This window comes from Culex quinquefasciatus, chromosome 2 (genome assembly GCF_015732765.1).
Source record: "Culex quinquefasciatus strain JHB chromosome 2, VPISU_Cqui_1.0_pri_paternal, whole genome shotgun sequence".
Classification (NCBI taxonomy): Eukaryota; Metazoa; Arthropoda; class Insecta; order Diptera; family Culicidae; genus Culex; species Culex quinquefasciatus.
The window spans coordinates 197,766,570-197,791,641 of NC_051862.1; the positions used below are offsets into that span (position 1 = coordinate 197,766,570).

The 25,072-nt window shown below is 36.7% G+C and overlaps 1 protein-coding gene and 1 long non-coding RNA gene across 5 annotated transcripts in view; one reads left to right on the forward strand and one right to left on the reverse strand.

The window, feature by feature from the left end:
- LOC6046639 (LIM/homeobox protein Lhx3) overlaps positions 1 to 25,072 on the reverse strand; it is a 95,177-nt gene that overhangs the window by 23,522 nt on the left and 46,583 nt on the right. The gene's annotated exons all lie outside the window — the stretch shown is intronic.
- Positions 12,742 to 13,504, forward strand: LOC119766695. The gene is made up of 2 exons (XR_005277066.1): positions 12,742 to 13,080; positions 13,144 to 13,504. It is a non-coding gene; the product is annotated as an uncharacterized LOC119766695 (long non-coding RNA).

The window sequence follows — 25,072 nt, forward strand, 5'->3', positions numbered from 1 at the left end:
GCCATTTTAAAATGTTATTTCCGATTTTTCAAAGAAAATCCATAAATTCAATACAATTTCAGCACTTAAAGAATATGCATTTCGAGATAATGATGTTTTTTCATATGACTGTCAAGTATCTCTGAGCCAAGTTTCAGAAGGTTTGCTGATGTAGTTCTCGAGATACAGCCATTTTAAAATGTTATTTCCGATTTTTCAAAGAAAATCCATAAAATCAATACAATTTCAGCACTTTAAAGAATATGCATTTCGAGATAATGATGTTTTTGCTTCATATGACTTTCAAGTATCTCTGGGCCAAGTTTCAGAAGGTTTGCTGATGTAGTTCTCGAGATACAGCCATTTTAAAATGTTATTTCCGATTTTTTCAAAGAAAATCCATAAAATCAACACAATTTCAGCACTTTAAAGAATATGCATTTCGAGATAAAGATGTTTTTTGTTTCATATGACTGTCAAGTATCTCTGGGCCAAGTTTCAGAAGGTTTGCTGATGTAGTTCTCGAGATACAGCCATTTTAAAATGTTATTTCCGATTTTTCAAAGAAAATCCATAAAATCAATACAATTTCAGCACTTTAGAGAATATGCATTTCGAGATAATGATGTTTTTTGCTTCATATGACTTTCAAGTATCTCTGGGCCAAGTTTCAGAAGGTTTGCTGATGTAGTTCTCGAGATACAGCCATTTTAAAATGTTATTTCCGATTTTTTCAAAGAAAATCCATAAAATCAACACAATTTCAGCACTTTAAAGAATATGCATTTCGAGATAAAGATGTTTTTTGTTTCATATGACTGTCAAGTATCTCTGGGCCAAGTTTCAGAAGGTTTGCTGATGTAGTTCTGGAGATACAGCCATTTTAAAATGTTATTTCCGATTTTTCAAAGAAAATCCATAAAATCAATACAATTTCAGCACTTTAAAGAATATGCGTTTCGAGATAATGATGTTTTTGCTTCATATGACTGTCAAGTATCTCTGGGCCAAGTTTCAGAAGGTTTGCTGATGTAGTTCTGGAGATACAGCCATTTTAAAATGTTATTTCCGATTTTTCAAAGAAAATCCATGAAATCAATTTAATTTCAGCATTTTAAAGAATATGCATTTCGAGATAATGATGTTTTTGCTTCATATCACTGTCAAGTAACTTTGGGCCAAGTTTCAGAAGGTTTGCAGAAGTATTATCTCGAAATGCATATTCTTTATATTGCTGAAATTGTATTCGTTTTATGGATTTTCTTTGAAAAATCGGAAATAACATTTTAAAATGGCTGTATCTCGAGAACTACATCAGCAAACCTTCTGAAACTTGGCCCAGAGATACTTGACAGTCATATGAAGCAAAAACATCATTATTTCGAAATGCATATTCTTTAAAATGCTGAAATTGTGTTGATTTTATGGATTTTCTTTGAAAAATCGGAAATAACATTTTAAAATGGCTGTATCTCCAGAACTACATCAGCAAACCTTCTGAAACTTGGCCCAGAGATACTTGACAGTCATATGAAGCAAAAACATCATTATCTCGAAATGCATATTCTTTAAAGTGCTGAAATTGTATTGATTTTATGGATTTTCTTTGAAAAATCGGAAATAACATTTTAAAATGGCTGTATCTCGAGAACTACATCAGCAAACCTTCTGAAACTTGACCCAGAGATACTTGACAGTCATATGAAGCAAAAACATCATTATCTCGAAATGCATATTCTTTAAAGTGCTGAAATTGTATTGATTTTATGGATTTTCTTTGAAAAATCGGAAATAACATTTTAAAATGGCTGTATCTCGAGAACTACATCAGCAAACCTTCTGAAACTTGTCCCAGAGATACTTGACAGTCATATGAAGCAAAAACATCTTTATCTCGAAATGCATATTCTCTAAAGTGCTGAAATTGTATTGATTTTATGGATTTTCTTTGAAAAATCGGAAATAACATTTTAAAATGGCTGTATCTCGAGAACTACATCAGCAAACCTTCTGAAACTTGGCCCAGAGATACTTGACAGTCATATGAAGCAAAAACATCATTATCTCGAAATGCATGTTCTTTAAAGTGCTGAAATTGTATTGATTTTATGGATTTTCTTTGAAAAATCGGAAATAACATTTTAAAATGGCTGTATCTCCAGAACTACATCAGCAAACCTTCTGAAACTTGGCCCAGAGATACTTGACAGTCATATGAAACAAAAACATCTTTATCTCGAAATGCATATTCTTTAAAGTGCTGAAATTGTGTTGATTTTATGGATTTTCTTTGAAAAAATCGGAAATAACATTTTAAAATGGCTGTATCTCCAGAACTACATCAGCAAACCTTCTGAAACTTGGCCCAGAGATACTTGAAAGTCATATGAAGCAAAAACATCTTTATCTCGAAATGCATATTCTAAAGTGCTGAAATTGTATTGATTTTATGGATTTTCTTTGAAAAAATCGGAAATAACATTTTAAAATGGTTGTATCTCGAGAACTACATCAGCAAACCTTCTGAAACTTGACCCAGAGATACTTGACAGTCATATGAAGCAAAAACATCATTATCTCGAAATGCATATTCTTTAAAGTGCTGAAATTGTATTGATTTTATGGATTTTCTTTGAAAAATCGGAAATAACATTTACAAATGGCTGTATCTCGAGAACTACATCAGCAAACCTTCTAAAACTTGGCCCAGAGATACTTGACAGTCATATGAAGCAAAAACATCATTATTTTGAAATGCATATTCTTTAAAATGCTGAAATTAAATTGATTTCATGGATTTTCTTTGAAAAAATCGAAAATAACATTTTAAAATGGCTGTATCTCGAGAACTACATCAGCAAACCTTCTGAAACTTGGCCCAGAGATACTTGACAGTCATATGAAGCAAAAACATCATTATCTCGAAATGCATATTTTTAAATTGCTGAAATTGTATTGATTTTATGGATTTTCTTTGAAAAAATCGGAAATAACATTTTAAAATGGCTGTATCTCGAGAACTACATCAGCAAACCTTCTGAAGCTTGGCCCAGAGATACTTGACAGTCATATGAAGCAAAAACAACTTTATCTCGAAATGCATATTCTTTAAAGTGCTGAAATTGTATTGATTGTTTTGGTTTTCTTATTAAAAATCGGATGTAACATCTTAAAAGGGCTGTATCTCGAAAACTACATCAGCGAATGTTTTTATTTTTTGCACAGAGATGCGCTATGGTGTAAGGAATCGATAGACCCCAAAATCTCGGAGTGCATATTTTTTTTCATAATAACGGTATTTTGAGCACCGTGAGAGGGTGTTTTGGGGGAGGAGATGAGAAGGTCTAACCAACCAACTACGAGGGAAAAAAGAGAGAGTATTTTCCGACTTTATCTTCTTGTTTATGTTCGCCCTAGTAATACTTTTATGTATGTGCTTTTCCGTTTTTTCCCCTCCATATTTGGAAAATTTGTGTGTTAGTGTGTGTGTGTGGTGATGGGTTTTCCCAACAGATCCACACTACAAAAGAGGAGCGGAACCATACGCCAACTTTCGTTTGAAGTCTTTGTTGGCGAAAAAACTGGAGCTTCTCTATGCCAGTTTGAGGGTCTTTAGCCGGTTGAATATGAAGCTAGGGATGCCTTTTGTGGAGGCGTATGGTCTCTCTTTGTTAACGTGAGGAGATTACGGTACCGAACGATGGGGATTTTTGCCTTTACGTATTTGGATTGTTCGGTTCGAAAATTGAAACTCAATGCCGTTCGGAGACTGTATGGTAAATCCTTTCAATAGACCTGCCGGCTACAGCCAAGCCTTCAAGCTAGGGAGGGAGACTGTGTTATTGTGCTATTATTTAAGGGAAAGTATGGAATTCTAATCAAGTTAGCGCAATACATGTATGGCATTGGATAGAAGGTTTTTTTCAACATCCCATTGAAACATCTCAACTCTTGCAGATCATTATTACATTCTTCAGGGTGTGACCACCTCGTCAAATCTTTCCAGATTCCCCAAGCTCACAACACCAAAGCTCGTATAATCAATTAAAACACCCAAAGGACACATCTTACTTACCTTTCCCAGAGCAAACTCACCCACCTCAAAGCAGCACTTAATTTTCCCCAACCCAGGAAAGCCGAACTTTGACCGACCGTCGGTTGTTTCTCCGAGACCGTTCAGATTCACCTTTGCGGGTCACGCTTCTTTTCATTTATATAATTTAGCTTTCCTCTAATGGAGGTTTACTTCCACCCGCCACGACAGTCTGGACGGACACAAAAGGACGCTTTCCGGAGTTCCGTCGGAAAGAAGAAGAAAAAAAAAGAGACACCAGTTCTTGCCAACCCCAGTCGTAAAAAGGCAGCACGATGACATAACGTTCGCCCACTTCCCCAAATGATGACGCTGCCGCCACGTGGGTGGTGGTATTAAAGAGAACATGGCGGCATCCTACTGACTGGTATTGCGGAGGGGGTAGAGTTCAAAAAGTTTCCATGATATTGGGGGGTTCTGGCGGCCCCGAGGGTGGGAGGTTTTTCATCTCGTCCTGGATTTTCCAGGGCGAGATGGCTGACGGCATTAAGGTCGTCTCTCGCTCAACTCAACAAAAGATAGCTGAAGCTGTTGATGCTTTTAAGGTTAGGATTTACGTTCATTCATTTATGGATGAGAGAGCACATCCAGGCAGATAACGCAAAACTTCCGAGAGTGCTCTTCGCGCATTATGGCGTTGTTGGAGCTTGAAAAAACAGATGGGATTTGCTGACAGGGATGGTTCTGCGAAAAAGCTCGGGATGATCCACCTAAGGAAAAGAGCAACCACGTGGCTATTTCCAACAAATTTAATTAGTTTTGCTCATTTAAATATATTTGTCATTGAGCTAATTTTTACGATTTCACAAAAAGACTTTGTTATGACCAAAGAAGCCATTTTGCAAAATCAATATGAAAATTTATTTTCTCTGAATCACTTCTATGATACAGCCAAAACGATTAATTTAACTTGATTTTTTAAAGCCCGATGGAATATTCTTAACAGTTTTTACATCTACTTTCAAAACATTTAATGAAAATGCAAGAAGCGAGAATATTATCTGTAACGAAATATTTACAATATAAAAAATCTTATAATTTCAAAATTTCACCAAGATAATCAAACCAAATCATCAAATATCGTGAACATTTCACAGGATTAAATTTTTCAAGCCAAATTTATTTAGTCTAAAAATATGGAAATTAAATTGATATGGAAGTGAATAAAAATATGATATAATTAGGATATTTTTGGAAGTTTTATGAAATGCTGATAAAATACTGTTGATGCTCTCCACAAGTGCGTCTATCCTGAGAATTCCCAGGACAAAAATCCCGGGATTTTCCTTAAACCGGAAATTCCTCAATCCCGGGATTTTTTTATAGTTTATCCCGCGGGAATTCCCGAAATTGAAAGAAAAAAAAAACAATCTTTGGTCAAGAAACTCCAATTTGGTTGTTGAAATTGATGAACAGTTCAATACTTAGTAATCGATAAGAATTTTAATGCATTAGCAAATTTGTATTCGGGATACATCAACATTTTTTTAGCTTATAAGTGAAAATTATTTAAATTTTACGGATCCGCAAAATGCCTAGCGCTTTAAATATTTCCCATAAAATTTTATTGATTTTTCAAAGTATTTACGTGTAATGATCAGTTTAAACTTGAAAAAAATATTTTAATTTATTTTTCACTAAGCAAATTTGAGCAATAGTAACGAATTAAGACAGTTGTTTAAGCCAATATTTTTTGCATAATGTTCTGACATTTTTAAATTAACAAAACAATTAGGACACCGATTTCCAAATTTATTGTTCTAAAATATGCTGTATCTATTCAGACTGCAGTCCCAATTTCCCCCAGTTGGCGGTATTGACTTAAAGATAATTTGTAAAATATGTTTTATATAAAACATGAAATTATATTTTTTTTTCAATTTTGCATTTGGTTGGCGTTTCTTGTTTTTTTTTACAGTTTTAATGATTTTTTTTAGCTCTTGTAGTTATTTCATGTAAAATTAATACGAATTTTTAGATTATTAATATGAAATAATTTGAATCACATTGGATTTAAAATTGTGATTCATTAAAAATCCAAAGCACAGCAAAGAACCAAAAACAACACTTTTAATATTTTGCCTTCCTCACTGAGGTAAGGCTATAATCCTGCTCTAAAAATGAACTTCGTATAAAAACGTCGTAGACCCACCTTCATGTGTACATATCGACTCAGAATCGAAAACTGAACAAATGTCTGTGTGTATGTGTGTGTGTATGTGTGTGTGTATGTGTGTGTGTATGTGTGTGTGTATGTATGTATGTGACCAACAAACTAGCTCATGTTTCTCTGCACTGGCTGAACCGATTTGACCCGAACCTGTTGCATTCGACTTGGTTTAGGGTCCCATAGATCGAGTTTTATACAGATTGAAGTTTCGATAAGTAGTTCAAAAGTTATGTATAAAAATGTGTTTTCACATATATCCGGATCTCACTTAAATGTATGTAAACTATGTCCGGGTCCATCATCCGACCCATCTTTGGTTATGTTATCAAAAGATCTTTCCAACGAGCCTAAAACATTTAAGATCTGGCAACCCTGTCTCGAGTTATGACCACTTAAGTGATATTTATGTACTTTTTGAAGCCGGATCTCACTTAAATGTAAGTAAACTATGCCCGGATCCATCATCCTACCCATCGTTGGTTAGGCAATTGAAAGGCCTTTCCAAAGAGTCCAAAAACAATGAAGATCTGGCAACCCAGTTTCGAGTTATGGCCACTTAAGTGATATTTATGTACTTTTTGAAGCCGGATCTCACTTAAATGTAAGTAAACTATGCCCGGATCCATCATCCTACCCATCGTTGGTTAGGCAATTGAAAGGCCTTTCCAAAGAGTCAAAAAAATGAAGATCTGGCAACCCAGTTTCGAGTTATGGCCACTTAAGTGATATTGATGTACTTTTTGGATGCCGGATCTCACTTAAAAGTATGTAAACTATGTCCGGATCAACCATCCGACCCATCGTTGGTTAGGCAACTTAAAGGCCTTTCCAAAGAGTCCAAAACATTGAAGATCTGGCAACCCTGTCTCGTGTTATGACCACTTAAGTGATATTTGTGTACTTTTTTGAAGCCGGGTCTCACTTAAATGTATGTAAACTATGCCCGGATCCATCATCCGACCCATCGTTGGTTAGACAATTGAAAGGCCTTTCCAAAGAGTCCAAAACATTGAAGATCTGGCAACCCTTTCTCGAGGTATGGCCACTTAAGTGATATTTAAGTACTTTTTTATTCCGGATCTAAAAAATAGATTAAATTTTTGTACAATTCTATCATATCAGCCATTGTTGGCAATAAGTGAGGAAGGCTCCAACCACATAGGTGGATTAAGTTAGTTTTTTAAACTAACTTAAAACTGCTGTTCTTGTTCAGATTGAAGTATAGATTATCACCAATTAACAGTATTGAGCTAATTCTATGAATGTAAGCTTGAAAAACATAACAAATTTAAAGAAAACGTAAATTTTATGACTGTTTTAAAAATTTTCCGGGATTTAAAAAAATACTTTTCTCGTTTCCTGGGAAATTCAAAACCCGGGAAAATTGGACGCCCTACTCTCCACGATTTTTAACGCTCTTTTTTCACATTTTTTTTTAGGAAAACTGTCCATTAGGGGAGAGGGGGTGGGGGTCTGTGATTCAAAAAAAGCATTGTTGGAATTCGAGCGAGAAGAAGGAAAGCATTTCTCACTCGTGAACGAGGGAGAGAACTTGTAGTACTTTTCTCTTCTCGCTCGCACTCGCATTTTCGTTCGCGTTCTCGCTCTCGCCGCGAGCGCTCGCGAGCGCCTCGTGCTAGCCGTTTGCCCCAAGCTAGCAATTTGTTTACCAGGCTTATGAAAACGAACCAGGCGATGGTATAGAGGTGTAACTTCAATCGCTGTGTTGTTTTTTGTTCGTTTCTAACACGTTCAACTTCTCGCGAACGGGCAATTCTGGCTCGCGAGAAAGCCCGTTCGCGAGCGGAGGAGAGCACGGGCAATCGGTGAGTTTCTCTCGGCAGCTCGAGACTCGCGGCGAGAACTCGAGAGAGAGAAAATTTTCTCGCGAGAGCGCGATAATACCAACACTGAAAAAAAGAGTCCACGTGATATAAAGATGTAGGAAAACGTAAAAAATTTCAATTTTGCTCTGGGCGGGAATATGAAATCAAAATCAAATCAAATTATTCGCTCTACAGCATTGCCTTGGCGTTCTCGATTGCGAGATTCCTACTCGAAACTAGGTGTCCGAAGGTTTGATTGTTGAGGCAATTGCAAACCTCTTCTTACACCTTAGCTTCCATCCACCCCGGGATTCGAACTGACGACCTTTGGATTGTGAGTCCAACTGCCTACCAGCGACTCCACCGAGACAGGACCCAGGGAGACGACTCCTACACCTGGACTGAGCTATCGATCTAACCCTTTAGGTTAGACCGGGGCCAACATTTACTTCCCCATCCGACGGAAGGCGTGGTCAGACAAATCTCGTCTCGAAAAATGCCACCGGGGCCGTCTGGGATCGAACCCAAGCCGACTGGGTGAGAGGCAACCACGCTTACCCCTACACCACGGTCCCGGATATATATGATAAACTTCAAAATTTCAAATTTTAAAGTACAGTACCACAAAAAGATGCATTCTTGAAAAATAAAAAAAACTGCCAAAACTTGGATTTAAAAATAAAGAAATGATTGTATAACAACTATACTGATGTTTGAAGCTTTGAAAAATATTTGGAACGGCCTTATTAAGTGCTCATTTTTTAATAGACGGTATTGTTTAAACTTTTTATCCAATTTTCAGTGTAAAAAAACCCTTGGTGAAACTTTATCTTATAACAAAAAAAAAAAAAAATAGATCATTACTCAAATTTGGAAAAGAGAGAACCCCCCTGCTGATAGTATCAAAATTAACAAAGAGAACAACAATGTTTCTGAAGAAGACAAATTTCCAGTTTAAAACTTTTCCAGAACAAATAAAGCGGAAAGGTTACTCTACCACGTCTGCTTCTCCCCCATGTTCTTCCACACTGGAATCTGACTGAGTGACTGTCGGTGAAAAAGTTGAAGAGCGAAATGAACGCCCGTGCGCAAGTTGGACCATTTAATATTTAAACACACAATTGTGTTGAATATTTTATAAGATATTAACGAATGCGCCCTGGAACAACGGGCCAAGTCCCCATCCAGCAGTACCCAGAGTTCAAAGGCAGGTGAGCAGCATTTTGCGGTGTGATTTTGCCAGCTGAAGGTGCTGCTGCTGCTCTGAAGAGGGGTTGATCCGGCCAATGGACCGGCATGACGTTTAACATCAGATTTAATTAGTTAATTTGAGCGTGAGCGGCCCTTTTGCGTGTTCCGAGATTTTAATGACGGTTAATGTTTGGGAGGAATCACGGCGTTTAACGTTTTTTGAGATTGAGGGTTTTGCGTGGAAATTTGCACTAAAAAATCTTCAACTGATGGAAATTTGAAAGTCATTTCAATGCAGTTAGCTTTAAATGACCTTGACCTAATGATTTTCGATGTTTACGACTAACCTCATTATGTGTAGATATAATTCCTCCATTCCACCTGGAGGAGTTCCATTGACTCGAGCTTATTCATTCCACCGAACTGCCCATCACGTGTGATGTGGTTTGAATGGAAAGCCAATCCTCTACGGCACAAAACGGCCGCACCCAGCCCGAAACCGGCACGGGAACCTCTGGATAAAAAGGGCTATTTATCAAACTAAAAAAAACGTAATAGGCAGGCAAACATGTGATATCATCATGACGCTCTTTTTGTATGCTCAACAACATACACCCACACTATAGTCAGAGTAGAGTGCACCAAAAAGGTGAACATCAGAAGCCGAGGCTTGCTGACAATGAATGAACCATTCATGCATCAAACCACAAAAGCTTGACGCTCTCTTTATCAATGTTTCCATTTGGGTTGGTGAGCATCATTGGTTGTGGGGCAGAAGAAAAAAAATGAATAAATTCAAAGAAACAGGTGAATCCATTGTGTTTTGTGGGATTTTCTGGAAGAATAAACCATAAAGGCTTGAACAAACTTGTTAAATTTGATGTTCAAATATGCAAAATATCTGCTTCATATTCTTCAATAAATACAAAATTTAAAAAATATATAAACTCTTTTTGCCGAATAATTCTCGATCACCCAGAAAACAATTTAAATCAGCTGCGGTTAAAGAATGCATTCAATGAGGTAAACAATATTCAATGGAACGTTCTAACAAGTTTAGTGTGATGACAAAGTTTGTTGTGATTGTGATGTTTCATCGATTAAACCACAGCTGAAGTGTTACTAAATGGAATGTTTGCATTTGGACGGATCAATGATTCAATTTTTTCCTATTATTATCACATATTTTATTTTGTTGATCCAAGTTTGACCGTGAAAAATGGTTCAAAAAATCAGAGGGTATTCTTTTGATTCAAAATTTTGAAGAAAAAGATTTGAATTGACGGTGCGCATCAACCAAAGATGTTGTTGTATTCTTATTCCAAAATTGCCAAGCTTACGGACCCAATCCTGCAACAATCTGATTGTAAAAATAGTAATTTTATGTTGTAAACTATTTTGTAGACAGTGTAGCGTGGTCTTTATTAACTGTCAATGTGTGTATATGTATAAGGTGTGGTATGTTATTGTGTATCAGTGTATGTGTATATAAATGTTGATTGCTTACGTCACATCTCCCCTCTTTTCGAAAAATAATAATCTTTTTAATTCAACTAATCTCTCTCTACTACATCTTCTCCCCTTTTTCTTGTTTTTTTTTTATCATGATACTGTCTTCTACTTTCTTATCTTTCGTATATCTCTTCTCTTCTCCTCTTTCAACATGTTTTACAAACTAATCACTTCTCACTCTTATCTATTTTCTTCTCTCCTTACAATCAGATCTCTTCTGCAGTTTCCTTTCTTTTTTCCAACTCGATTTTGATGTTCCTGCTAGTTCTTCCGATCTGCTGTGATGTTCTTGCTCGAGTTCGCTGTTTCTGCACTGTAGTTATGTTGCTGTTCTCCATCTTGCTCGTCTTCTGTCAGCCTAATCCAATCCTTGCACTTCGGATCTTGTTGCACTTATGACAGAACTGTCACGTCCTCGGCGCCCAACTGCTTTCCAGTCGGTTGGCCCTCTTGAGGACAGCCTCCACCTTCTTCCAGAAAGGTTTCCTGCTCGACAGCTCTCGTCATCAGCTCGTTTCAGGGGACCGTACTGTCTTCGGCGCCCAGCTGCTTTCTTCGCTGGTTGGCCCTACTTGAAGACGACCTCCTCCTCTTGCGGCGCTGATACTTTCTCGTCCCCGGCGCCCAGCTGCTTTCCAGCCTGTTGGCCCGCTTGAGGACAGCCTCCACCTTCTCCCAGGAAGGCTTCCAGCTTCTCACCTTCCGTTACTCCTTCGGCCGGTCTTGTCCTCGGCGCCCGGTTCCATCGCAACCGGTTGGCCCTGGTGAGGACGACCCCCGTTTCTGGCAACTGTTCTTTTACTCTGCTTTCCGCTGAACCGTCTTGTCCTCGGCGCCTGACTAATCTTACGCCAGTTGGCCTTCCTGAGGATGACTTCCACGCGGCTCTTGTTTCGGCCGGTCTCGTCCTCGGCGCCCAACTGCTTTCCAGTCGGTTGGCCCTGCATGAGGACGGCCCCCGTCGCACTGTTCTTCGTCGCTAACTTCCAAAGCTGCGTTTCCTCACGTGTCTTCCTCCTAGAGGCACTTCTTTCGGACGGTCTCTTCCTCGGCGCCCGGCAGTTGCTTCACCGGTTGGCCCTTCTTGAGGTAGACCCCCACGCGGTTCTCGTTTCGGTCGGTCGCTCGTCCCTGACGCCCGACGGTTTCCTTTTGATTACGGACCCTCCGTACTGCTCCCGTTTAATGATCGACGTTTTTCTTCTTGCTTCCGGTTCCGGCCTCTTCCTCGGCGGCCCGCAGTTACGGTTGGCCACTTCTGAGGTGGACCTCCAGGATCCGCTCGGCACTGCACACATATTCTCTTGTTTGCCTAGTTCTCGAGCCGGATTCGCTTGTTCCGGATGTTTCCTTGGCCGCTTCCTCCGGCTACCGCGTAACTCGATACTCCCACCTACTCCGCGGGGGCGGACACACTCCCGGCGGCTCGATATTGTTCCTTGCTGCCCGCCTTCGAAAGCTGCAGCAGTTCTTCCTCGGCCGGATGATAGCCCTCCACGACGCCCGGCTGGACATGGATCCGGCGGTTCCATTGCCGGGACTTGGCTCGTCCACTTGCTCTGCCCAATCGTTCCTCCACCTCGTCCTCTTCTGGAAGATGCTACCGCTGGCTCTAATTTTCGTCCGTATTCGGCTTCGGACTTTCCTCCTCCACTGCGTTCCGGTAGAGTCCTGTCCGGCGGTTCAGTTGCCGGTGCTTGGATGGTTCTACGGCCGGTTGTCCGCCGGATTTCTCCGTTTTTTCGCGGAACAACCGACCCACTTCTGACACCATGTAGCGTGGTCTTTATTAACTGTCAATGTGTGTATACACTCAAAAAACCTTTCACCACAGAGTTGCATGAAAATTCCAGTGGCAGTCCATTTTTGGTTCAAAACAACGTTTTACAGGAGTCATGCAACTGTCACAGTGAATTCACGTCATCCCAACTTGATTCTCACATAGCCTGCACTCACACAATTAAACGCTACGTGAAATTCATGCCTGAAAAATTGGAGGCGTGGCTTACAGTCAGCTGTGTTTAGGTCTGCATGAAAATCTTGTCATATCCGCAGGGTAACTGGTATGGAAAAAATCCACTTACCTTTTCATGCGACATTGTGGTGAAATGTTTTGTGTGTCTGCAACAATGTTTGAAGAGGTTGCATGAAATTCCTGTCTGCAAATTTCAAACCGGGCGAGCAGTCTGAGGACGATCAGTTGGCTGCTGATTCTCTTGAAGTGAACATCGTTTAATTTTTTGTCGGTTCAGCTGGTTATTTTCTGACATTCCTCGTCGCGCTGTTTCAGTCAGATTTACAGTTCGATGGTTAGTATTTTTGTAATCATGTTGTATTTTTTAAAAATTAAATTTCAATTGTCTTATTTCTAGACCCTCAGGCCAATTGAAATATAAATCCGGAGGTGCGCAAGGACCAGCAAAACCAGGCCATCAAACGTCGCAAAATGAAGACAAGTAAAGCTGAGAAAGGCGCTGGCAGGAACCAACAGAAAATTAAGGCTGCTAAAGTGCTCCAGCATACCGGCCCGCACACCGTTAGCGAAAATCCGGATACGTGAATCAAATTCAACAAAAATAGGAGAAATCCACCCAACTTAAACCCTTCACCCGGAAAGCAGCTAAATTGGTAGTGAATTGTGATTAATAGTGTTTTATGAACTGTGATTAATATTGTGGTTTAAAGATCGAAAAATCAAATCTTTTGACAATAAAAAGTTTCAAGAACTATTAACTTGTGTATTATAATTTTTTTTTATCTGAAAAAAAAAATAATAAAAATAAAGAAATAACTTACTAAAATGCCATTTAAGGTTCAGGTGAGTTTGACATTCAGGTCATGTGAATATTGCATGGAAAGCCATGCTTATTTCACGAGAAATTCATGCAAAGCTTGCATGATGCGGTAGTGAATAACCATCGAGGGTCTGTGCACTGAGATTCAGTTCCCACATGACGTTCATGTCACTGTTGCATGAAATGCCAAATGGAAAAAAATCACGTATATTTTCATGCAACATTGTGGTGAAAACTATTTTGAGTGTATGTATAAGGTGTGGTATGTTATTGTGTATCAGTGTATGTGTATATAAATGTTGATTGCTTACGTCACAGACAGTACTTCAGGGGTTGAATAAAAAAATATATCGATGGTTCCCGTAATTTTAACGAGACTAAAATATGTGTAACAGAAATCTTGGTTGATGTGCACCGTTAAGCGTATAAGATCCACCAAATTTGTATCAGAAATGCAAAAATGATTTCTCACAGCTATCGATTTCAGAAACGATGCTTCAGATTGACGATTCGTTGACTTGCTTCTCTTGGGACAACAAACGAGTCATTAGGATTCACCCCATTGCAAATTCAAAAAATGGAAGACGACGCGGAAAAAATGCATGTAAATTTTGTAGAGACAAAATTGTCAATAACTTATCCAGTTTATGCGTCATTTGTTACATTACTTAATTGGTACAAACTTGTAAACTGCGATATTTTATTGATTTCATTTCACTCGAAAGCATCTCATTGTAAACTGAACTTTCCTCGAATCCGTACGAATTCCAACCCGCGTTAAATTTACCCATCAATTCCACAAACTAACTGAAACCGGAACCCTCGATTTTCTGGCTTTCCTCAAATAAACAGCCACACCACAGCATGAAATCCGTCCGTAGGGCTAACCTGCTGCTGTGCTGTTGGTGCATCAACTAGAACCTGCGCCAGCGGGGATAAATATGTTTGTTTTTAGCATAACGCTGACTTCCCCCTCTCTCTCTGTTGTTGGTTCATGTTCCCGCGATCATCGCAACAGATTGACTTCATCCGGGGGAACTTTGTTTTGCCAAAAAGGAGGGTGCGTTTTTCACGGTGCTGTTTACCCACTCCGACTCTCTCTAGTGGGTATCGTTTCGTTTTTGGAAGTGTTTTTTCCCTGTAGAGAGGGATGCGAAACTTGAGTTTCAAGTGAAGTTCTGTTTTTGTACGGGTTCTCACTGTCATTCCCTTGGGCGGCTTCCGGGGGCTGGTTTTCTGGACAGGGGATGAGACAATAATTAAATTAATCATATCAATTCCGAAGTGCAGAAACCAGAGCCCAGCAATAAAATGTTTATTGATATTTATGGGATTTTTTTATTGGGTTCGGATATATTTGGTTAAAATAAGAGTTTAAATTTATTACGATTTGTTTTGCTAAACATTTAACTATTTGGAATCGAGGAAATATTTGGAAAAATAGTTTAATGAAAGCTGACAATTTGAATTGTTTTGCAATTCGCGAAAACACTTTTTGATGCTAAAATAGTAGTTAGTACAACAAGTTACAAAAAGAAGTTTTTTTTAAGCACGAGTTTTACATTTGTACAACATTTTTTGCAATTCCGAAAGACACCCTTTGAATGGAACGTTAAGCCAAATTTCTATGTGTTTAGTCGATTTATCGTTAAAATCAAAACAATATTGAAAAGTATTATTTTTTCGATACAAGTGCTGAAAAGTTCTAGTTTTTAGCACCCATTTAAGGGCTGAAAAGTAGAACTTTTCAGCTCTAGTGTCCAAAAGTAACGAAAAAAAAAAAACAAATAAAATGTGTATGTAATTTTACCACAGTAACTCTGTAAAAAAAACAGTTAAATAGAAAAAAATAAAAATTGCATCTCGCTATTGTAATATATCAAAGTTTGGGATGTAAATTACATCACACAAAACTTGCCTGAAACATGTGTTTTCTATGTAATTTTAAATAAGGTAAAATTACAGTAAAAAGTTGATTTAAAGCATCAAATATCAACTAAATTTAATTTGTTGCGTTTTAAAAAATATAAAGTCTATACCAATATGAGAATGAAAATGAGAAATGAGACAAATATGAGAAATTTGCCAAAGACACCAAATTGAAAAGATTTTTTTATCTTCAGTCGTAATTTAAAACAAACTGTGAATAATGTCGAAATAAAAAAAAACTGTGAAAAAATATATGTTAAAGGTATTTTTTTGACAAGAAAGTTTGTACAAAGTTCTATTCAAGTATCCAAATAAGAGACTGCTAATAGTTTAATTTGTGTATAAATAACAATGTATGATTTATTTATTTATAAACTAAATAATTATTTATTTATGCTTAGAGTTTGAAATTATTTTAAAAATTAAAAAGTGTAGCTTTTTAACAAAATTTTCTAGTATGTATGGTTGTTTCCACTAATTTTTAAACAGATTTATATTTTCAAAAATTCTAAGCAAGGGTCCTGATTTACGGTTCAAAGATCAGAAATCACTCACTCATCGCCGAGCGAATCTTTTCCGAGTGGAGCTCGCAACCAGTCGCGAGCGAACACTACACTTAGGCTTTCAGTGACTTGCTCAATCGCTTCTCCCAGCGACACATTGATCGCAAACTATTTCGACTCAGCGACTGAGTGATATAACGCAATCGGTCTCTCTGAACCATTCGCTGTACTACCCGATTGAAGTGAGAGGGAGAGCGAAGAGAGAGTATTCTGTAACGATTGGTGTGGAAGCGACAAACGGTAGGAAACGGTCAGAGCCGTTTTTGTCGCTTTCAATTTGTGGTCGCGAGTGAATGAGTCGTTTTGGAGCAATCAGGACTCTTTATCAAGCCAATACAAATTTAAATTAAATTTGTCCCGTCATTTAAAAAAAAACATTCAAAGTCTTTTACATGCTATTTAGAATACATTGCATAACGGTTATTAATGAATTTCTTATCAAACGAAGGCTCTTAAAAAAATTATAAATTTTGAGAGCACAAATAATTATAAAAAAAAACTTTGAATAAAAATGTGACCAGCCTTTTTTGCAATTTCCAGATTTTTATTTTTTTTATTAATTAATTATAATTAATTAAAAAATTTGGGTCAAATGCATGCTGCCATAATTATTGATTTATTAGAATGTTTATTGTTTTAGGTCTTAAACAGCCTTTTCATTCTCATATAGATTTATATAGTGAAAGGAACACAAAATTTAAAAATAGATCCTGAAGACGAATTGAGTGAAATTAATTTCAAAGGTGTACACAATATTTCAAAATTATTCAAGAGATAGAAAATATTTTTCTAACAAAGATGCTTGGGATTCCTGACATTTCTGACAATCACAAATTCCCGACTTTTTCCCGATTTTTCGTGGATTTTGACGAATTCCCGACTTTCCAGATTTCCCGACTTGAGTGGCCACCCTGACGGTATAGATACCCCAACTTAGGTTCCAGTTTGCTGGAGCATTTGTTCGTGTGATGTCTCGAGGATAGAATTTCTAAGCTTTATTTAAAAAATCATTTAAACCTATTTGGGAACATTGTCTAATGGTTTGAGAACTAAATAAAGTTGCTGGAATTAAGAGAACTGTTTTAAAGCTATGTGTTGAAAAATTTGGTTAACATACATTATTGTATACAGAAAATTTCACTTCGTTGAGTTTTAAACTAGAATTTAGTAGTATTTAAGTGAGTGACATTTTATTGAAAATATTTCTTACTAAGCAAAGGGGCATCCTCATCTAACCTTTCGGAAGTCGTGTGTTTTGGCGTTTCATAAAAGTTCCCTTACAAAGTGTGTACATAGTGTGTATGCGACTGCCGGTGCTCCATGTACAATATTTTCAGAAAACGTTATCGCAAAATATCTCGCAAAACTTAAAATACGTACGTCTCATTCCGATGTGTTTAATTTTCAAACAAATCTTGATCTACTTTTCGATACAGTCCTTATTTTATCATCGTTCTAATTAGAGGGTGACGATTCTCGAGATTTTCAATTTCCCGGGAATCGAGAGTTGAATTAGGTCATTTCCCGGGAATTCCCGGGACCCGGGAGTGTTTTTTACTATACCAATAGTGGCAATAATTTAAAAGGAAAATCAATAAATTTGTTTTTTTTTTTAATGAAATTACTTACAATGTTTTCATACTTATTCTAAGAAACGATATTTTAAGTATCCTTATTATTTGGAGGAACTATATGTACCTTTTGATTTTTTTTTTCTGAATCTGCAAACACAAGATCGTTTCTTGAGCTTTTGGGACTCAAAATTTTAGTTGAACATGTTTACAAATAATATATAATTTCCCTGTATCGAGATCAATTCATAAATATTCATTGAAGAAAAATTTACAGTTATCCGGAAAACCCGAATGATCACAAATGGCGGACATTAACTTTACAAAGATCGCCAGAGTTTTTTCCCCGAAAATATAATCCTAGAGTCTTTTTTTTTTTGAAAAGGAACAAAAAAAGACAAAAGCTTAAAGGACCCTTTAAAAAATCTCTAGAATTTAAAATTGTGGTTGACGTGAAACACAATATGACTTATTAACACCAAAAATGAAAATTACCTTTAAACAGCCAAATTAACTTAGGGTCTAAAAAAACAGACTATGAGGATTGCTATGCTCGAAAAAAAGCTTTCCCCTTAAAAAAAATAAAATAAAAAAAAATATTTCAAAGAAATTAGATTTTATATCTGGGAAGAAACAGCTAAGTATGCTTTAAGGTAAATTTGTGGACCACATTTTTTGGCTTCTTTCAGTTATAATTATTGGAATTTTAAATTTACACTTTCTGAATAAGAAGATTAGAGAAGAACTTGAACATCGAACATTTTACATACAATGTTCGAAAAAATTTAGAATTCTTTAAATAATTTTCTGATTAGTTTATATAATTTTGCTTTGATATTTATTTGTTCAAAATTTCCCGGGAGTCTCGACCGAATTTCCCGGGAATCGAGAGGTCCAAAAATGGTCGATTTCCCGGGATTTTTTTCCCGGGAATTCCCGCTCGTCACCCTCTAGTTCTAATGGAACACAATCCAAAGCAATGTTTGCGCTATGTCAACGACAAGTGCGCCCAAATTTGCTCGAGTTCCGAACACAAACAACCCAAAAATTAACTTGTCCTTTTTGATTTTATCACAACACGCTCTCGAGTCCTCCCAATGCACGTGTCCCGCAAATCCTTACAACTCCAAACGCCCACGTTCGAGCCCATTTTTCTCAACGAGCATCGAATGAAGAGCTGTGCACGTGACCTGCTCAACCGAGGCTTCGCGCAGATTCCCGCCTCCTTTGGTGTTCATAAAAGTGCATCCACAAGAGATCTCACCGTGGCAACCAGTAATTAAATTAGCGCCACGTGCACACTTCCAGCTGGCACTTCAGCCTTTTTTTTTTGTGTGGGGAATGTGATAATCGATGGACATTAATCACTTTGGGTTATGGCGTGGTGGATGGGGGCGGCGAATTCCCACGTGGGCCGGGAACGCACTTGTTTCTTTTTCCCAAAGCTCTCAGACGTGGCACGTGTTGGAGATTTTTCAAAGAATGCGTTTGCGAAAAAGGACACATTTAGGGCGCGACGCGTGTGAATGCTAAAAATACGTTTCGGTACGGATCAGGTCACGCCTCGACCGTCAGGTCTCTGGGTCTGTGTCCCACCGACAGTCGTACGTCAATGTATTTATGACTGGTGCGTGTTGAGGACCGGCTCAGGATGGTTGAAATTATGGGGGTTTATTCAGGGATAAAAATAAACACGCACTTTTGGGTTCTCATTCGAGGAAATTTCAATGAAAAATAAATTATATGTTTGAGTTTTTGTATGCTCTTAAATCAGTAAATTTGGGATTTAGTTATTTAATAAGTTGGTAAAACCATCAATGGTGTTTGACAATATCTCTGTGACAGAAAAATTGTTCAAAAAATTAAATACAGCGTATCTTGTTGAAAGCTGTAACAAAATTTTTACCTAAAACCTAACTTCTAAAAATAAGAAAAAAGAAATCATAAATCCGATCAATGGCATCACACGCCAATTAGCACACACAAAGATCTGACTTCTCATGTACACAACTCCCAGACTACAACGTCCTTTGGGAACGATCCGTTGTCTGCTTTCCGTGCGGAACACAGGTCTACCAGACAGTATCACGCCGGCAATCTTCCCTCGAGACCTGGGCTTCCATATTGCCGAGGCAACAAAGGACACACGCGGCTCTCCCCCACAACGGCGTGGCTATACGTGAAGCAAGATATGAAAAATTATCAAAACTAATTCGATTTAATCTGCTGCTTCCAGGACAAAGTTGATTCTTCACTCTAGTTAGACTAGCGATGTCCCACGAGGTTCGTGTTTCTCAGCAGGACGATTCCTGGCGTTGGCGAGTAAGGATTCACGAATCACGTTAAACTCCATGGAATGTGCTATTAGCAAATTCGATTACCGATTAGGTCACTGCGCATTGGAGTCCCTCGCTGGCAGGATTATTACAAACTAATTATCGGAATAATTTTCCAAATATAATGCATTTTCACAATTCCATTTGTAGGCTTTGTATGCGTTCTAGTGCTGTGCACACAGAACATCCAATGTTTATTTATTATACATAAATTCAATCCATATTCCAGGTGTGTACCATTAAGGTCTTGACCTCTCACTTCACCCACTCACAGACAGCCTGTATGCGATCGTTGATTACGTGAAAGCCTTTCCGGTGGCCACTCTAATGCATAATGAAGCCTTTATGGGCGGTCACTCTAGGGTACACGTGGTGGTTTTACGGGAAAGTGGTACAAATGATAAAATAACCATCCTTTTTCCCCCCGGGGAGGAGGTGAGTGCTCAAAAGTCAACTACCGGGTAGTGGGGACATTTCCACCGCTAGGGAAATGTCACAGTTTTCCGAAAGGGTTATGAATAATGTAGGCGATTTTTATTGTAAACATACAGCCACAAATTCGTTTGGTGTTGGAAGTGTGACTTAATGGAGATGGTATCGCAAAACTTTGCTGTTGTGAGTATTTCTAAAAAATACTGCCTGAAATACATTTCTAGTACAGATGACACACCGTGTACTTCAGAACCCACTTAATAATTAAAAACCCCCAATGTCACTCAACTTTGCTGTTGTGGTGTCAGTTAATGTCGAAGATGTTATTGTCAGCTCTTGCATTTATGATTACGGGGAGGGCGCTGGCGTGCCACACATGCACTGGACTGCAGCAGTAATCGGTTTTGGGCATGCAAGTAATTACACCTTAATTGAAGCACTTTGTAGTATTACTTCCATTAGGGATCATGCGAGGATTATGATTGGTAATTACGCTGAATGTACTCAAGTTGATGTGGTTTGATCAGTAATAGGTTAGGTCTTGTTTTTAGGATGTTTAGTAATTTTACATTTAAGGTCAACTATTTTGTGCTCATAAATGGTTCTCGGACTTTTCAACGTTCTTATCACAATTTTTCAATTCCTGGGAGGGCTGTCGAATTCAAGTCAGAGTCGGAGTTGAAGTCGGTGAGTTTACCAAAATACCTAGATTTTTTATCCCGTAATCAGAAGCTGATTTGTATAAATATTGATACTGTCTCCAAGAGTGGATATAAAGGGTTATACTTCTAAAGTATTAGTTTCATGAATTAATATAACATGAATTTTGTATATTAAAAATTTTTAAAGTGCAGGTTTCCCAATGATAATTTCCATACAAATTTCATTAGCTTTGCGCCAATCGTGGGCTTAACCAATTTCTCCCAAATTTTGGGACCCTAAAAGGGACCTAAATGTGTTGCTGAAGAAATCAGTTAACGATTCCATCTCAATGATTCACTCCGTAAAATTCAACAGAGCTACAAGTATAAAAAAGTTATATCAAATTACCCAAATCAATCCCGGGATTTCCCGTTTCCCAGGTTGCAATTACCTTAATTTCTTAAAATCTTTCAAAGTAGCACCTATATCAATTTGAAGTAACTTTTTAAATTAAAATAAAACTTAAGCCGGAAGATATCTGTTAATCTAAAATCTAGGCAAATAAAAAAAATTTTCAGGAAATCATTTCTAAAATATAAAAGATAACAGGTAAGTATGGTGACCAAAATATGTATAAAAAAACAAAAGTCGCTCCCAATTTCTCGGCAAAATATGAACAAAAAATAAAAATCCTACAAAAAAATGCTACGTTTTTGCGGATTGGCTCCTTATTGCAAATAGTTGTGAAGTACTTTTTGATTCCAAATTCCATTTTACATCAAAAATAAAGTTATGATTTTTATACATTTTGTGTCAACGAAGCTTTCCAATAATTAAGATTCTTCAAAAATTAGCATCACTTCTGAATATGTTTGGCCCTTAATAGGTTGTTATAAGTCAAAAGTAGGGCTAGTGTTTTTTCAAGGCAAAATTTCGCAAAATTTTGCTTCATGCTAATTACAAAATATTGGAATTTCACGGCTCTAGAATCTGTTTTAAATAAGCTGAAATTAATCCCCTGATATAAAGTATTGCAAATAAAATTACGAGTTCAATTTATAAGAATTTTCATCAATGCCATAAGTACAAACAACACACCAAACCAAGCCTACTCCGGTGGAATCGCTGGCGGCGGTTGGACTCGCAATCCAAAGGTCGTCAGTTCAAACAGTGGGGTGGAAGGTTCCTTGGAGTAAAAAGAGATTTGGGTGCTCTCCCCATTCAAGCCTTCGGACTCCTAGGTTCGAGTAGAAACTTGCAATAGAGACCACAAAAGACCCGAGGGTCGTTAATGTGGATGGTTTGATTTTTGATTTTGTTCATTATAACTGAGTTCAAAAAATTTAATTTGCTGAAATATCTCCAAAACGATGCTCCTCAACAACATATTCACCAAAAATACATAGGGGAGAGTGGGGAGACTTGATCCCCTTTTTTTGTATCGCACATAACTCTGTCAATTTCTCACAAAGCTATGAACTTTTTGCATGAATTGAAAGCTTAAACATTCAATTATGTTTGGCTGATAAGGGTACTTCATCAGATAAACTCTTCGAATCATGCCAAGCATTTTAAAAAAATATTTTAAACCGGCATTTTCAAAATGTTGGGGGTAATTTGATCCCCCTTTCAACATTTTTAAGAAATCTTAAGCAAAATATTTCTTATTCATCCAAACTGCTGATTTTCTATAAGTTATAGCAATTTCACATTAAACCTGTACGTTTGTGTTCAAAATATAACAAGTCTAGCATGCAAAATATTTAAAAACTTAAAATTTTCTTTTTTGGACCAAAATTGAGCATGTTTACAAAAGCTGGTAATTTTTGTTTACAAAACTTTTGAAAAATGGTTCAAACTGCAGTAAGTTATGTGCAACTATACTAAAGGAAACTATGTACGAAAACCCAGCCCAATTATTTAATCTTGAGGCTGATTCCAGTGACTGTAAAAATGCAGGGATCAAGTCTCCCTAAACGCACTTTAAAAAAAAAATGATTGTAAAAATAGTATGACGATAAATTAATTGTCAAATGCGTACGGGTTTTGGAGTTGATATGTTTATAAAACAATTCATGTATAAAAAAAATATTGTTTTGAATAATTTTTCAGTGTTTTCTATACTTATCAAAACAAAGATAAAAGATCTCTTGGAAGTTTTTTGCAGCACTTTTTAGAAAAATGTGTATAACTCAATCTAAACATTTTTAAATGTTTTTCTTTGTTTTCTACAATGAGTTTTAGTCAATTTCGCAAAATTTTCTAGAACAAAGCTAATTGTTTTACCCACATGCTGACGAGATACAGGCTTGGGATCAAGTGTCCCCGGGGATCAAGTCTCCCCACTCTCCCCTACAGTAAAATAAGTTGTATTTGTTGTGCTGGTTTTCTTCAAAGGGAAAATTTGAGTGCAAGGAATAAGTTTAGGCAATACTTTATTCATAGGTATTTTGAGCATTTTTTTATAAATAATTTAGAAAATTATTAAACATTTCTAAATAAATAACAAATTTTAATTCAACATGTTTTATATGTATTTTAAACCAAGTTTAAAATAAAAAAAATCAGTTTATTTAAAAAAAAAAAAACATTTGTTTTCCTCTCTTATAACGCAGTTTTTTCATCGTTATTTCAATAAATTTACAGAGATTCGAAAAAAAAACATCTCCCAAAAAATCCATTTCTTTGCATTAATGTTTTGAATAACGTTCTTTTACATTTTTTTTAATGTTGTGTAGAGGGTGACGATTCTCGATATTTTCAATTTCCCGGGAATCGAGAGTTGAGTTTGACCATTTTCCGGGAAATCCAGGGACCCGGGATTTTATTAACTATGCTAATAGTGCCAATTATTTAAAAAGAAAAGTATTAAATGTGCTCCTTTTTAATGAATTCAGTTACAATTAAGTAATACTTATTCAATGAAACTTATTATTTAAAAAAACTATTTGTACGTTTTGATTATTTTTTTGAATTCTCAAATAGAAGATCGTTTATTGAGCATTTTGGGACTCAAAATTGTAGTTCAAAATGTTTACGAATCTTTCTCGTTCTGAGTATCTTTTTTTTTATTTGCACTAACTTTATGCATGAACTTGTAATTAGGTTTATGTGGATTAAAAAACAGCTTATATTGAAAAATTGTTTTGGGATGTTTTCAATATAATAACAAAACGATTTAAAGTTGTTTTTTCCATCTTAAGGTCAACTGTACATATTAATTGAAGAAATATTTCCAGAGTTTTTCTTTCGAAAATATAATTTATTATTGAGGATGATGCAAAACACAAAATGACCCATTGACATCAAAAAAGGAAATTACCTTGATACAGTGAAATTAACTTACCAAGAATTAAAAAAAAAGATTATGAGGATTGCTTTGCTCGAGGGATGATATGAAAATAAAACTTATCTTGAGAGATAATATTTTAAAAACTTTAATTTTCATTTCTGGGGTGTAACCTGCTAAGTATACTTCAAGGTAAATTTAGGGATCAGCAGTTTTTTTGGCTCCTCTCAATTATAGTTATTGAAATTTTTGACAAGTTAAAATTTACACTTTCTGAATGAGAAGATTAGAGAAGCATTGGTTAATTTAAACTTGAAGGTCAAACAATGAACATCCACATTTCGTTAAAAAAACAATTAAAGTTAAGTTTATATAATTTTACTTCGATATTTATAAGTATAAATTTCCCTGGAGTCTCGACCAAATTTCCCGGGAATCAAGCTCGTCATCCTGTAGTAAAGCAAAAATGTTCATGTGTTATAAAATGTTTTAAACATCACATTGAATATAGTTACTATATTACTACCAAAGCAATTTCTACTGAAAAAAACATAAACAATTATCCGCAATTCATAAAAAAATTAAATGAATACTATTTAAAAAAAAATGGTTGTAAATTTGGAATGCAGGTAATAATTATGCAACTGTTTCCAAAAATTCATATTCAAAATCTTGTTCACGGCCTAGGACGAATAACGTGAATACGCGGTTTCCGCGAAATCGTGAAAAATCAAAAATGTTGTT